This window comes from Psammomys obesus, unplaced genomic scaffold (assembly GCF_907164565.1).
Source record: "Psammomys obesus unplaced genomic scaffold, mPsaObe1.curated_primary_1811, whole genome shotgun sequence".
Taxonomy (NCBI): domain Eukaryota; kingdom Metazoa; phylum Chordata; class Mammalia; order Rodentia; family Muridae; genus Psammomys; species Psammomys obesus.
Genome location: NW_026596073.1, coordinates 26,763,549 through 26,780,193, shown reverse-complemented (window position 1 = coordinate 26,780,193; position 16,645 = coordinate 26,763,549). Strand labels below are relative to the sequence as shown.

The following is a 16,645-nucleotide window of genomic DNA, read 5'->3' as shown; positions in this document are numbered from 1 at the left end:
TTCTTCTTCTTCTTCTTCTTCTTCTTCTTCTTCTTCTTCTTCTTCTTTATTCCTGTTTTCATGAAGGAGGCTACTAGGTTAGGAATGAGGCCAGCACAGCCAACATGGTCTCCTGATCCCATGGAGTAAGAAATTCTTCCTAGTGTGAGTAGGGCTGTGGTCCCTCTGAAAATAGCTGGCTCTGGGATTTCTACTGAAATCCTGAGAAGAAAACTACCTTCTTTCTATTTTCCTACTCTAACAGGATAGAAGTGCACATGGATGTGATAAAAGGGAGAGGTATTGTTCACAGGTAATTTATTAGGAAAGTGTATCATGCTCATACTAAAATATCACTCAAAACATGAATGAATGAAATACAATACACAAGACTTTTTTTTATCCCTCTCATGCTGTGGCACAAAAAATAAATAAATAAAAAACATGTAAGGAAGGTGCTGAGCAAGATACATGAATTTTAAAAGCATAAACACAGTTGGTATGAGAGATTCATTCTCATTTTCTGGTATCCATAAAATATTGCAACTTTAAAAAGCAGATGCATTTTATGTACAGACCATTATCATACTTTAATCACTACAAAGAAACATCTTCTGTTTTCTCTCCTCAGTGAGAATTTGAGTCATTATTTTCTTCTCTTCCAATTTCTTCCTTGTTTATTTGATTTTATTTTATGTCACAGGTAGTTTTCCACACACACGTCTGATTTCTGGTCCATAAACACTTGGAGGGCAAAGGATGAGTTTGATTTATCTTTATATCCCCAGCATTTATTTAGGACTTGATTTACACTTTTGAGTTAATAAATGACTCCATGAACAATAAATAAAAGGTAAGTGATCTTGCTGGTACATGCTGTCTTGCTCCACATTGAATAAAAAATGGCACACCTCCTTTTCCCTATCATTTGCTCTTCTGTTTTCTCTGCCTTCTCTCCTTCAGGGTTTCCTTTGCTCTAAAGCAGTACTAAATCTGTCTTGCTTAGGGCTGAGACTTAAACCAGGGCTTATCCTCAAACTCTTGGGCAACCATGAATCTTTGCCTTCAGACTTCCACTGTAAAGAGAAGCTTCTCTGGTTAGTGTCGTGGGTAGCATTTGTCTGTAGGTAGAAACATAGATACTTAGAAGGTACTTAGATGCTGTTAGTTACCACCTAGGACCTATAATCTCCCAGCTATGGGCTTTTGACCAAGTTTACAGTACCTTACATGGATTCCTACCTATGAAATAGGCCTAGAATTTAACCAAAGAGGAGCTGATTATCCCTATAATACTTGTGCCTCTATTGCCTAGGTGGGCACACCTGGCCTGAAAGGTTGATATTATAGTGTTTATGGTCCACATCTGGATAGGACTGCTCTTACCTTTCTCCTCAAGCAGCTTGCATTGCACCCTTAGCACTATGGAAGCTATCCGGCAGCTGGAAGTCTCCAGTTCAGTTCAAGATGGATTTCTCTGTCTCGTGCTACTTGGCATGCTATGTCGTTAGCATTTTCTCCTTCTCCTTCTCCTTCTTCTGCTTCTGCTTCTTCTGCTTCTGCTTCTTCTTTTTTCCTTTTTTAAGGCAAGATCACTTACCTTTTATTTATTGTTCATGGAGTCATTTATAAAACCTTCTGTAAGGTTTTATCATTTAGTTCTCGTGGGCAACCAAAATTAATAACAAGATCTCGTACTGTCTTGAGGATCTCTTAGGACCTCCTGGCCAGTATCTCCTATGGAAATAGCTCATACCTAGCAGTGAAATGTTTTGCTTCTGTGAAAAGGATTATATCTCTTGAAACTTTTTAAATTTTTTTTCTTAATTTTTATATTGGGTTAAGGGAAGTGTGTTTCCATATGGTTTTTCATACATATCACTTTTTATTTACCCACCTTCTCCCCACCTCCTTATCCCTTCAGTACTCCCAATAACTTCCTGCTTAAGCTCCCCTGTCCTCTGTAGTCTCCTCTCTACTTTCATTTTATCTACATTCTACTATCCCTCCTTCTTTAGGGCACTCCTCCATGGCACCATTTTAACCTCCTGGCTTCCACAAGTGCTCCAAGAAAACAAAACAGAAGATTGAAAGCTCGGATCCACATGTGAGAGAAAACATGTGTGTGTGGCTTAGATGACCTCAATAAGTTTATTTTTTTCAGTTCCATCCACTTACCTGAACATTTAATAATTTCATTTTTGAAACTTTTTTATCTTTGTGTGTGTGTGTATGTGTGTGTGTGTGTGTGTGTGTGTGTGTTTCTGTGTGTCCCATGCCTATGCACACATGGTTTCTTTGCCTGTGGAGGTCTGAAGAGGGCACCAGACCCTGTAGAGCCTAGACTTACGGTTGTGAGTCACCCATGTGGGTACTCAGAACTGAACTCTGGTTTTCTGGAAAAACAGCAAGTTCTGTTGAGCCATCGCTCCAGATCCCAAGTTCGCTTATATCTGAAGCTGAATAAAATTCCATTATGTATATGTATGACTTTTTCATTATACGTATAATGATGAATTTCTGGGCTGATTTCATTTCCTAGCCATTATGAACAGAGCAACAATGAACATAGATATGCAAACAGTCTGTCTCTCAAATTCATGACCTTTTCTACTTTAATTATTATTACAGATACATGCATGTATACATACATACATACATACATACATGTATATTAATATAGCCAGCTGAGTTCATTTAGTGTTGCTTGCATGCATGTGTGTTTAGAGCTGACCTCTTGAAATTGGATAACTTAATGGAGGTTCATCATTGGAGAAGACTGGGTTTCCTGCCTTCAGGAGCCTATAGCACTTTGTCCATGAATAGGACCCTGAGAGATTTGTCACGCCACACTGACATGCTAGCTGGTGTTGTCATCGTACAGGTCTTGTTTAGGCAACTATATTGTTGGAATTTCGTGGGTATAGATTCCCTGTTGTAGATGGAAAACACCAATTCACAGGTGGTGCCCTGCTCCTCTGGCTCTTACAACATCTCCAGCTCTTCTTCTCTGATGTAGGGATCTGTTGTAGGGGAACACTTTTAAAAGTGTTTACTGTTTGTTTCTTTTCGTTTTATTGTAATAATTCTGTTTAATCCTATAGCCCATTTTAAATTATTTACTTAGGGTCCACAGAGGTTAATGTCTTGGTTCTTTGTATACTCTAGACATTTATAATATTATATCAGGCGTATAGTTGTCAGAGAGTCCCTCCCATCAGTGGGCTGGTTCTTCACTTAAATGGCACATTCCTTTACTGTACAAAATCTTTACAGTTTTATGAGATTCTACTTGTCATTGCTGGTCTTACGTCTTAAGCTACCAAAGTAGCTTTGGTACCTGTTTAGACGGTCTGCCTTTACAGTGATGTTTACTCCTTATTTTTCTCTTTAGCCGTTTTACATAGCAGGTCTCCTTTTAGAAGATGTATTCATTTTTTTAGTTTATGTATATGTATGAATGCATACATGTATGCATGCTCACCTCATGTGTGTCTGGCATCCATGGAAGTCTGAAGTTACAGACTATGGTGAGCCACGGCATGGATACAGAGAACTGAACCCAGGTCCTCTGCAAAAGCAGCAAAGGCTCTTAACACTGAGCTACCTCTCCAGGTCCCATGATTAATAAATCTTATATTGAGGTCCTTATTAATTTTTTTGGAGTTGTGTTTTGTGCAGGGTGAGGGATGACAGTTTCATTCTTCTGCATATTGAAATCTAAGTTTCCTTGCACCATTTGTTGAAGATGTCTTTTTGTTTCAAATGTATATTTTTGGTATCTTTGTCAGAAACCAGGTAGCTTTCTATTCATGAAAACCATTATTGCATTCCTGCACTTCTTAAAATCATAGTTAGCAAACAAGCTTACAAACTTCATTGACCGCACTTGTCCATTGACTCCCGTTAGTTCTGCTGTGCATGAGGAGGCTGGCGGCTCTGTTTCAGGTTTAGAAGGCCCTTTGTCCATGCATCCAGTAGCAGAGACTTCCCTGGCCTGCAAGGGAATTCAGCACTGCCTTCGGCATGATCCATATACATACAATCTCAATGGAGGCTGTTCACTTCCAACAACCAAAGCAAAGGCCATGCTTCCAACCTTCTGCTGTAGCCTCTGAGAAGCAGTGAGTGTGACTCTCATGCAAATAAAGAGCAGACATTCTTCTCAGGAATAAGGTGACCATGAACATGGCAAGTGCATCTCAAAAGAGAATGTGAGAGTATTTATAGGGTCCAATAACTCGAAAGTAAGATGAAGGTAATTTGCCAATAGATAAAAGCCTGGCTAACACCTAATAAGACAGCATAGCAGGTCCTGGCATTAACTTTTCAGCTGCACAAAAGTGACTTAGGTTCTTGCCAGCAACAAAATCTACAAGATTCATGTCAGCACAGAACATGTGTCTATACTGAGCCTGTATCTATACTAAGTTTCCTTCGATAGATTTGTCACTTCTTAAGACAGTAAAAACTATGCTGCCCTACTTTTCTGCCACAGTTAAAATCTTTGGCTAATGATTGTGAAAAGGAATAAGAAAAAGAAAAAAAGAAGAAGAAGGAATGTCAATGCTTTGCGAGTACAGCTTCGGGACAAATCTCCAATCCAGAAAACAGGGCTCTGGTGAGTCCCAGCACGCTGTCTGTGTTCACCCTGTGCTCTGTGATAAGTGAGGCAGTGCCAGGTGCCACTAATAGTTTGGTTTTACCCTACTCAGCCAGGTAGAATAGATAGAAACTTGAGCTCTTTCCTCAGTGTCTGACCCATTTTCACAGTTTGCTCAGTTTCACAGTTTTAGGGACCTGTCTCTCTGCCTGCTGATTTTACTTAGTCTTGGGATACCTCATGGTGCCATTTATTACGTGATTGGAAGGGCAGGAAGGATTGATCACTCTGCTGTTTGGTGATTTTGTTGTCTTCGGGGGTATATTGTGACCCCTAAGCCAGAGTGTGGAGCTGTAGCTAGGGTTGGGCTGTGGGGTGCCAGGGAAGATAGTACCAACCAGCCAGGCACTACCTGCTGCTGTCTTCCTTCACAGAGTAAAGCTTGGGTACAGAAGGGGCAGCTCTGGGACATTCTTGTGTGTGTCTCGTCAGGAAAGAGGGAGGTCCCCTCTGTATTGGAAACAGTAACAAACACTTGTCACCACCCCATGCAAATTCACAGGGTTCAACTCAATGAGAACATGAAGAAATGAGCTGAATCCTCAAAACCACTGGAGGTTCTAAATGACATTGAGAATACCGACCATCTTCTTCCTCACCAACAGCCATTTCCACACATTTAGCCTCGTTAACATTTTACCTGTCATCTGATGCTAACGACTTTTCAGATCGTTTGTCAGTCCAGCCTCCAAGACTGGGTACATTTTCAGCTAAGACCCTGTGTCTTGTTTCTGCCATCCCTGTCATTCAATGAACTTGGGCTTTCCAGTTGGAAGATTTAGTGGCAGATACTTCATTTGATATGCACGGTTTGTTTTATATCTTTTCACACATTTTGAATTCACGTACTCACAGGCATCAGAGTGATTATTTTCACACAAGCACACAATGAGCACTGACCACAGCCCATAGCACTCTGTCTTCCTTCCTTCCTTCCTTCCTTCCTTCCTTCCTTCCTTCCTTCCTTCCTTCCTTTCTTCTTTCCTTCATTCCTCCCTCCCTCCCTCTCTTCCTCCCTTCCTTCCTTCTTTCCTTCCTCCTTTCCTTTCTTTCTTTCCTTTCTTCCTTCTTTCCTTCCTTCCCTCCTTCCTTTGTTCTCTCTCCCTCTCATTCATTCATTCACTCATTCACTCATTCATTTATTCATTCTCTTTCCCCACCTCTCAATATTGCCATGTAGCACTGGTTGGTCTCAAACTCACTAATATTCTTTCCTCCAGCCCCCTGAATGCTGGGATGGGGTCACAGGTATGATTACTGTATCCATGCTTTTTCTGAGGAGCATCTTTTCAATATGCTTGCCCATTTTATATGGGGTTACTTATATTTTTAATTGTGAACTTTACTTTGAATACCAGCCCTAGGTCAGAAGACTGATCGGCAGTTGGTTTTCAGGTTGTAGGAATGCGTATCTGCCTAATCCACTTAGCTACTGTGTAGTTCGACTCTGATAATCTTTGTTGGATTTTTAGTATAAGTGGCCAGCACAGCCATCTGTGAGTATGGGATTTAAAACCACCCATAAATACTGTATTGGGCTTATCTTTTCCTTTATGTTTATCGTGTTTGTTTTCTAAAATTGGATCACCTAAAATAGGATGCACATGAGTTTACAATAATTATATTCTTTTTTTCTCTTTAAAAGGTGCTTTTTTAATTTTATTTTTATTTTTTGAGCACCAACTCCCGAATAATGATTACGGAGGCTTTCATTAATCATGAAACTTTGGCCTGAGCTTAGGCCTATTCCCCAACTAGCTCTTTTTTTTTTATTATTAATTACACTTTATTCATTTTGTATTCCCCCATAAGCCCCTCCCTCCTCCCCTGCTGATCCCAACCTCCCTCCCCTTCTTCATGCATGCCCCTCCCCAAGTCCACTGATAGGGGAGGTCCTCCTTCCTTCTGATCTTAGTCTATCATCAGATCTCCTCAGGAGTGGCTGCATTGTCATCTTCTGTGGCCTGGTAAGGCTGCTCCCCCATCGGGGGAGATGATTAAAAAGCAGGCCAATCAGATTATGTCAGAGGCAGTCCCTCTTCCCATTACTATGTAACCCACTTGGACACTAAACTGCCATGGGCTACATCTGTGCAGGGGTTCTAGGTTATCTCCATGCATAGTCCTTGGTTGGAGTATGAGTCTCTGGGAAAACCCCTGTGTTCAAATTTTCTGGTTCTGTTGCTCTCCTTGTGGGGTTCCTGTCCTCTCCAGATCTTACTATTTTCCACTTCTTACATAAGATTCCATGCACACTGTCCAACAATTGGCCATAAGTCTCAGTGTCTGCTTTGATAGTCTGCAGGGCAGAACCTTTCGGAGGCCCTCTGTGGCAGGTTCCTAGCTTGTTTCCTGTTTTCTTCTTCTTCTGATGTCCATCTTCTTTGCCTTTCGGGATGGAGATTGAGCGTTTTAGTCAGGGTCCTCTCTTTTGATTAGTTTCTTTAGATGTACAGATTTTAGTAGGTTTATCCTATATTACATGTCTATATGAGTGAGTATATACCGTGTGTGTCTTTCTGTTTCTGAGACAGCTCACTCAGGGTGATCCTTTCCAGGTCCCACCATTTACCCGCAAATTTCATGATTCCCTAATTAAAAATACGGAACGCTTCACGAATGTGCGTGTCATCCTTGTGCAGGGGCCATGCTAATCTTCTCTGTACCGTTCCAATTTTAGTATATGTGCTGCCGAAGCCAGCACTATATTCTTTTTCATAATTAGTGTGAGTGTGTGCGTCATCTATGATCATGTCCATTGGAGCCCAGTGCCTACTATGCTGGAGTCAGAGAGAGAGATCACTGCCTCTGCAGGTCATAAAGAATAGGGACACTCTAGCAGCGCAGGATGGTGTGGTGGAAACACAGGAGTGTGTAGGGTTCTCAGTCTATGGTCACTCCGACAGTGGGAGTAGAGTCCTGGTAAGTGATGAAGATTACCTCTGGTGCTGTTGATAATGACTGCAATACTGCCTGGGGTCTTTGGCACCTGTCTCCTCAGAGAAGCTGTCTACCCTGACCAGACAGGGCAGAGACCTAGGTGTTTCATGGAGAGAGTGTTGCCAGGAGCTTCGTGTCTCCCAACCCCGTGGTGTTCACACCTAGTTCAGGGCTGTTCCTGGGCATTCGAGGTGCAGGTGCAGCCAAGAGCAGGAATCACACAGGAATAACATCATCATCATCGGGAACACACCATTTTTAACACACAGCAATGCCAGCAGCTGGCCGGCAGCTTTGTCTGCCTGCTCAGTTCCCAACATCTGAAAGGATCAAAAGAGCCTGTCTCATATCGCAGAATCGAGACTTCTTTACCCCACTCTCGTGGCCGGTTCTCCTTCTGCAGAAGGGCACTCCCGTGGACTCATCTTCTGTCTTGGGATAACGTCTATTCGGAGAACTGGTTATTCCTCACCCACCTATATTGTGAGAAACGCTCCTCATAGAGCTCCCTGAACACAGAAGCCATACTTAGTCCGGTCTTCCTAGCTGCCACCGTTGGCCTGATAAACCACATGTGTTCCCATTTCCTATGAATCCCAGAGGGCTTCTGCTGTAAGTGGCTAGGTCTGACACCTGTTGTGTGCTCTGGGGCTCTCCTAAATGTTCTCCTTCAATGCGCTGATGTTTCCCAAGAACAAAGCACCAGGGATGGCTGATTTAAAGTACACAGACCTCATGGGCACCGGTCACCTAGACGACATAAATTAAGGCTGCTGTGTGGACTGAGTCTGTTAGTGTGGTTCTCCCATAGCAGGTCCCACTCACATCCCACACGGTTGCTGCTAATCCTCTTGCAGGTGACTCAGACATTTATTTTGTAATCTCACAATGTAAACACACCTATAATTTTTTTTTTAGATAATAAGGCTGTGTGGGCTGAGACAGCCCCCAAGGGTCTGCACAGAGGAAGATTCAATGTAGGAGGCCAGCCATGTTTTTTCAAACCTGCCTTCATCATGTTGGCTAACCTGATGTTCACAGGTAAATGAGATTTGTCCATATGTTGCATTCTCATATTTAACAACCCAGATTAAAGCTATTCAGGGTAAAACCTTACTTTTCAATCAGCCATTCAACATAAGTAGATTGTTCTTTAGTAAAATAAAATTTTCCTTAAAAAGAACTCTGGGATTTTCATTATAATTTATCTATGTATAATTAGGTAACCCGGGTTGAAATAGGTTGCCTTAAATTTTAAGACAAATGGAGTTTAACTAAGTATAAAATATTTTCTTCCTAAGAGAGGAAAGGGATGTGCTCTATGTCCACCACACTGACAGCTAAGGGAGGATGAAGCAGAGAATCAGGTACTGACTTACTAAAGCGGCCTCTTTCTGACTGGAATCAGCTCAGAACTCAGCGCTATCCCAGGGCACAGGACATAAGCTGAGTCACTTCTCCTGAAGTCCATAGAGGCAGAAGTATAACGAAAATTTCTCTGTCACTAACAATAGCCTTTGATATCCAAAACTTTGATGGAAGGTTGCAAGTCAGTTTATATAAAGAGCTAAAAGGTTTTCCAAATAAAACTAATGAGCCCTTTCTGATTTTGCAGTAAAAAGGACATTAGAAAGAGAGAGACACAGAGAGAGGATTTCTTTGGTTTTTTTTCACAATTTTTTTATTCTTTTTTTTTAATTCCTTATTAATTACACTTTATTCACTTTGTATCCCCCCTGTGGTTCCCTCCTCCTCCCTGTCTCAATTCCTCCTTTCCTCCACCCTCTGCATGCATGCCCCTCCCCAAGTCCACTGATAGGGGAGGTCTTCTTTTCCTTCCTTCTGATCCTAGTCAATTAGGTCTCATCAGGAGTGGCTGCATTGTCTTCTTTTCTAGCCTGGTAATGCTGCTTCTCCCTCAGGGGGAGGTAATTAAAGAACAGGCCAATCAGTTCATGTCAGAGAAAGTCCCTGTTCCTATTACAATGGAACCCACTTGGAACTGCCATGGGCTACATCTGTGCAGGGGTCTTAGGTTATCTTCATGCATAGTCCTTGGTTGGAGTATCAGTCTCAGGAAAGACCCCTCTGCTCAGATTTTTTGGTTCTTTGCTCTCCTTGTGGAGTTCCTGTCCTCTCCAGATCTTACTATTTCCCACTTCTTTCATAAGATTCCTTGCACTCTGCCCAAAGGTTCTGCCCTGCAGACTATCAATGCAGATGCTGATTTCCTTGTTTTTAATTGCTGAGTAGTATTCCATTGTGTACCACACTTTCTGTATCCACTCCTCCATTGAGGGATATCTAAGTTGTTTCCAGATTCTGGCTATTAAAAATAGAGCTGCAATGAACATGGTTGAGCAGATGTCCTTACTGAATAGTGGGGCATCTTTTGGGTATATGCCTAAGACTGGTATAGCTGGATCTTGAGGTAGCACTATTCCTAAGTTTCTGAGAAAGTGCCAGATTGATTTCCAAAGTGGTGGTACAAGTTTACATTCCCACCAGCAATGGAGGAGTGTTCCCCTTTCTCCATAACCTCTCCAGCATGCATCATCCTTTGAGTTTTTGATCCTAATGATTCTGATGGATACGTGGTAAAATCTCAGGGTGGTTTTGATATGCATTTCCCAAATGACTAAGGATGCTGAGCATTTCTTTAAGTGTTTCTCTGCCATTAGGTATTCCTCTGTTGAGAATTCTCTGTTTAGCTCTGTACCCCATTTTTTAATTGGATTACTTAATTGGTTGCTGTTTAACTAAGGACCATGCATGGAAAGGACCTAGACCCTCTGGTCAAAGGAAGCCCATTGGTCGCTCAGTTTCCAAGTGAGTTCCCTAGTAAAGTGTACAGGTTCTCTGACATGAACTCAGTGGCCAACTCTGTGATCACCTCCTCCTAGGGGTAGGGGGTGCAGCTTTGCCAGGTCATAGAGGAAGATGATACAGCCAGCCTTGATGAAACCTGATAAGCTAGGGTCAGATAGAAGGGGAGGAGGTCCACCCCTACCAAGGGACTAGGGTAAGGGCATAGGGGGAGAAGAGAGAAAGTGGGTGGAACTGGGGGAAGATGAGGGAAGGGGCGTCAGTGGGGATATAAAGTGAATAAATTGTAAAAAATAAATATAAAATTAAATTAAAAATACTTGTGGGTTTGGGGTGGCTCTAACAGAAAATTGCTGATTGGAATATGTACCAGAGCGCCATGATCCAAGATCTGCTCACCACAAGGCATCCACACATAGCATGCCAGGCAGCAGAAGCCCAAAGCAAGACAGACAGCAGCCACACTAAGCATCTATGCCAAGGTTGGACAGTGGCAGAAATGAGCTGATTGCATTCTAGAATACTGAGAATGAGAATGTGGTCATAGTTGCCTTATCTTCTATTCTCAAAGTAGGAAATGTAAGACCCTGACTAACTACTGAATGATAAGGGCAGACAACACTAACCTGAACTCCAGGGAGCCTCACAAACATGTCAGGAAAGCTGATAAGAGACATGGATATTCTGATATTGGGGGGATGGGGAGGCAGGAGTCCCTGGCTTCTACCTACTGAGACTCTTCTGGTCTGAAGAGAAGATCGATTGCATAGCTCACACTGAGGAGAATGGCAATCTTAGGATATGCTGGAAGAAGGCTAGGAACTATAAAGGAGAGTACCAAAAGGGGACAGTTTTAGAGTCAAGGGAAAGAAGGGAGAGAGGGAGGGAGGGAGAAAGGGAGGGACAGACAAAGGGTAGAGAGATACAAGGAGTGCAGTGGGATAGAAGGAAGAAACTGATAGGGAAAAAGAAAGGAAGAAAGAGTGGAGTGGGGGACATATTCCTTTTTGGCTGTGTGACAAAACCATTCTCACTCTAAGTTGCTGAGTTCAGACATTCCCGTTTCAATCACCGCTTTTCATCTAAAGTGTTCACTGAAGCTGGAATGTCTGGGAAAGGCAGCATGTGTCTTTAAGAAGCTCTAGGGTGTCTACTGTAAGCCCTTCCAGGCTCCTCTCGGGCCTACAGCGGCTGTCTGTAATCTCATGACTTTAAACTTGACATTTTATAAGGCAGGCTCAGAAGACCAACGCTGCATCACCTCACTCCTATATGAAATCTAAAAGTGTTGATCTCCTGGAAGCTGTGGGCAGAATTACTTCACCAGAGGCAGAAGGGTGGGTGGAGAGGCAGGAGGGAAAGTGTATGTAAAGGTTGGCCAATGAGTTCAATGTGTATTAGTCAGGAACAGGTTCCGGAATCTTATAGAGCAGCAGGCTGATACAAAGCAATAACGCAATACATCTACCAAAGTGAAAGAGAGGACTTTGAAGGAACTTACCATAAAAGAAACAAAAATTTCATGTAATGTAGATGCTAATTACCCTGCCTTGATCCTTATACACTATATGCACAAATCCAAGCAGTGTATTGTAACTCCTAAATACGTACAAATATTGTGTACCAATCAAAAACAAAACAAACTTTAAAGTTTTTTTTTAATAAAGATAATAAAGCTGTTGCCTCCATAGGATTGCTGTGAAAAAAGACCTGTAAGGTATCACTGATAATTCTAAAATGTCAAATGTGCTGTGCTGTGTATCATCACTGATAATTCTAAAATGTCAACTACACTGAGTTGTTTTCATCAGCAGATATAACCCAGCCTCTCTATGTCATCTGAGTCATTTGGAGAAATCTGGCACACTCATGAAGTTGTTCCCAAAGAACTCTGCAAATTTTAGTTCGTGGTGAAAGATACCAGCTTTTTCTACAAGTAGGTTGTCTTAGAAGCAACTTGTAAAAGTCACCGGAAGCTTTTCAGTAAGCTCAAATCAATGGGCATTGTCTTATGGAAATGCGTAATAATAATATGTGATGAGGCAAAGCTGACAGATTTTTGTAAATGGCAGAAACTGAAGACAGCTGAATGGAGAGAGGTGCCCAGCATTACAGTAAGCTGGTTGAGTACTCTCCTTCCTTCCTTCCTTCCTTCCTTCCTTCCTTCCTTCCTTCCTTCCTTCCTTCCTTCCTTCCAGGAGATCTCTGAGTTGTCAGAAGCAAGCACTTCCCTAGTCCTTCCTCTCCATTTCCTTCCTCCTTTCTACCTTTTCTTCCCTGTGCTTCATGTTTTCTCCCTGTGCCTCTCCCACCCTTTGTCCATATTCTTTCCTTCCTCTTTTCCAATCTTCCCCCTTCCTTCCGTGAGTTCTTCTATTATTACTATTCTGATGGCCCCTCCCCCCTTTTCCATCCAATCTGCACCAAGATGTGCATTTTCCTCAGTGTCAGTTCTGCAGCCTATGCATCTTTACACCAGAGGAGTTTCAGAAGACAGAAGCCCCAGAGTCTAGCTTTCAACCTCAGACTGCCTTTGACTGGTCCTGAGCCCTTGAAGGATTGGGGGAGCAGGCCAGAATGCAGCTGGACCAGGCATGGAGCAGAATAGCCAATGAAGACTTTCACATGCCTTCAGGACAGGAACCCAAATTCAAATTTCATTTTCGATGACTAGGTGATGATTCGTGCCTAACCTACTGGTAACACTGAAATAAAAGTTTATTGAGCAGTGTTCTGTGTGGCATGCTGCTCAAAACACTTTCCTGACATTATCTCATTCCATTCTCCCAAACGTGGCCCACATACCACTTGTATTATCCCACGTATTATCTGCTCCATTTTTAGTTTGAAAAAAAAAAAAAAGAGTAAAATGAATGTGATTGCAGAGATTCTCAATGAACTTTTACCAAGGAGTCCAGAACTCAAATCCAACTCTGTTTAACTCCCAAACCCACTTCAGCACTGTCTCATCTTAGGGGTACCTTCATTTAGCCCCCCGCTTGAGCTTTGTTTTTTGCCTCATGTCCTAATTATTGTAACATCTGTATACACGAGCATCATCCAGCCTGACACCTCATTCTACATCCTGTGGCCCGCAGGTGTGTAGAGCCTCCTCCTCCCCCTCCCCCAAAGGACAATGAGGAATGAACAGAATCCTCTTGAGGCTTGAAGCCAGTGTGCCTGACCACCTGGCAGGAGCTCACTCCTCTGCCTTTTCTCCACAAGCAGAATCTATTCCAGAGTGACTGGCTGCAGGAGTCGGGAATGTCCATGAAGCTTGGACAGGAGAAAAATGACAAATGAGGACTCATTTCCTCCACCATAGCCCTTCTTCTCAAGAAGACAATTCAGTCCCTCTTTCTTGGAGGTTTCTTCTGAGGTTCACTCGTGTAATTTCACCAGTTGGAAACACAGATAGGCAAAGCATGCTGGTGCCAGATTTTTAGCGGTGACCTGCTGCTGTAGAAGGTTTGGATACACCTCTGCGTTTTCAACTTTCCCACCTTGCACAGCTGTAAGCAAAGATTCTATCTTCCCATGGCCAATAACAGAACTGGGCTTCCTTCTGGTCAACAGTCATCCTCCTCCTCCCTCCAGCTTGTGAGAGAGCGCAAGTATCTAAAGAAAATCCAGACAGCTATTTGTGACTCTACCTTTTAAAAATATCTTTAAGGTAACCACATTAAAATTTCAAAATAGTGGAAAATAACTTATCTGTTTTACCTCTTTTTGCAAACACTATTAGTATCTTTATGTCTTTCTTTTCACTTTTTTTTTCTATAGGAAAACATTAGTGGCCACAAAAGATACATTTCTTCTTCCTCGTAGAGAAAGAGAAGTTAAGTGGCCAATAAACACACTACAATGGTGAAGTAAAGTCAAGGCAAAGACAAGGCTCACCCTCTGTTGGAAAGAATACAAAAGGTCGAAACATTCTCTTTTCTGTGGGGGTAGCACTGCATTCCCTTTTTTGGTGTATGTAGTGAGAAAAGGTTGGGGATGATCTGCTAGGAGTTTAAGTTAGAATATAGACTACTCAGAGTCGCTCATGTGCACAGAGATGTGTGTGCAACAATGATCACTAAACCATTCTCTGCTGAGTGAAAGAAAGGAAGAATCTAAACCTGCTTTAGCAAAAGAATGGTTAAACATATTCATAATTAAAAACACAAAGCCGTATGAGCAGAATGCTGTCATTTAGGGAAAAGATTCCCAACACATGCCATTGAATAATAAAAGCATGTAGCAGAACAATAAATTTAATAAAATCATGTTATTAAAAAAAATGACACGTGAAAATGTGTATAGAATTTGAGGACTGTCACTATATTAACAATGAGTACATCTAGAAACAGAAGAAAGATTAGAGAGACATAAAGCAGGAATTGTTATTTTTTTGCTCTTTTTAAACATTTCAAGAATTCAATGACATGCATGGATTTGAATTACTTTAATGTAATTAATTATCTGTGGTGTATAGTTTTTTAAATGTTGAAATATAACAATGTGTCATCCATATACTTTAAGTTCAGGTTCCCTCAGTATTAGACCAGATTATTTTCCATGCTTTTAGTAACTAATATGTTCATAATGTCTGATGACCCATAAGGCTTGATGAATGTATTGCTTTAAATACTAGAACCCTAGCACTGGGCTTTTACACTGTTAGTTACTCTTTTTGGCCATTAATGCCTTTAAAACTGTTTTCTGTGTGTGAGCATTGGGCCTCCGTAGACGTACGTGTACTTTGTGAGGACAGTGCCCCTTTTTGTCAGAGAAGGCATCTGATCCCCTAAAACTTGAGGTACTGATGGCTGCAAGCCACCATATGAGTGCCAGTAACAAAACCCAGGTCTCTGTAGAGTAGCAAGTGCCTGTAACCACTGAGCCAACTCTTTGGTCAACCCCCTTAATTCTTGGTAATGGTATAGTTTTGTTGTTCTTTGTTTTGTTTTCTTTATACTGAAGTAAATTTCTAGGTTGCAGCATGACAAGATGAGTTGCAGGAACACTAATAATCCTAATAAACCTGGAGGAATCCTATGGAAACCAGTCCTACTGCTCTTGAGTCTTATGGTTGCAATCTTCTACTGCAAAGAAGTCTCTGCAAACAGGGAGATCATTACCTCTTGTCAATTCTTCCCTCTATGCCTTTACCTAAACAACACAACTATTTAATAAATGACATTTGTGCCATCTTGAATGGCATAGCAAAGCCTGTTGTAAAAGTCTATTCTCCACCCCAAACAACAACCACCTTGGGGCCTGCTTGCCAAAGATAGTTCCAGCTGTGCTAGTTAACCATTTACATACCTTCATTGAGAGGTGGAGAGGGTCACTCACATGACCCTCACTTGAAAATCCACCTGCTTCCTAAGGCTTGTTGAACACAAGACTCTGGCTTAATTGCATGTAACCTTGGAGAAGGGCTGGAATACAGAGGCTGGGGAAGACTGGGGAGGTAGGGGCACCATTTATGCAGCTACGGAAAAACCCCATTCCTGCCTCATTTTTGCCTAATGTGGGAGGAGCTCCCAATCCCTAAATCCCTTAGGCGAGATGAGCCCTCGCCTAAGCTCTGTAAGCAAGCCCATTGGTTCCCCAGGGTAAACTTTGGTAGAATCATGCCTTGTTTGTTACTGGGACTTTTGCAGGAGGAGTGGCAGGGAGCCACTTCTTTTAGCCAAGTGAGCCAGGACTTGGACTGGAACATCAACTTCTTGTTGTTCCAGAAAATACTCTTCAGTTGATGATGACAGCATGCTGGGAAGCATGTCTCCCAGAAAATGATGGACTGGCCTGGCCAGCACTGCCCGTGCAGAAGAAAATGTGCTGCAGACCAGACGGCCTGAGAACTTTTCCTTTTGGAACAAGTTCTATCTGAAACTTTCTGCAGCCAATGACAAACACATTCATCTTCTCTTCTTCTTGCTGTTGATACTTTCTCCTGGACACCTGACAGTTTAAAACAATACAAGAATTCTCAAAACCTTTCTGCTAGTCATTTATCTGAAAGGGTTATATTTGGAAGAGATAAGAGGCAGATATTACACTGGACATAGTAGGGTGTGTGGCAGAGTATATAAACCACCAGTTAGAGATACTTACATCATAATGCTTCTTTGTCAGCAAGGATCATTCAAAAGGGTTAAAGGAAATCTTGGGATCTGACCACCTCATCTATACGAGAGCAGGTGTTAAAATTCTAGTCTGATACTTTGAATTTCCAAAGGCTGT

General features: G+C 42.0%; 1 non-coding gene across 1 annotated transcript; it reads right to left on the bottom strand.

Annotated features, from left to right (window-relative positions):
• Positions 1-7,239: 7,239 nt before the first annotated feature.
• Positions 7,240-7,346, bottom strand: LOC129690540 (U6 spliceosomal RNA). Its single transcript, XR_008722298.1, has one exon. It is a non-coding gene; the product is annotated as a U6 spliceosomal RNA (small nuclear RNA).
• Between the last annotated feature and the right edge of the window lie 9,299 nt (positions 7,347-16,645).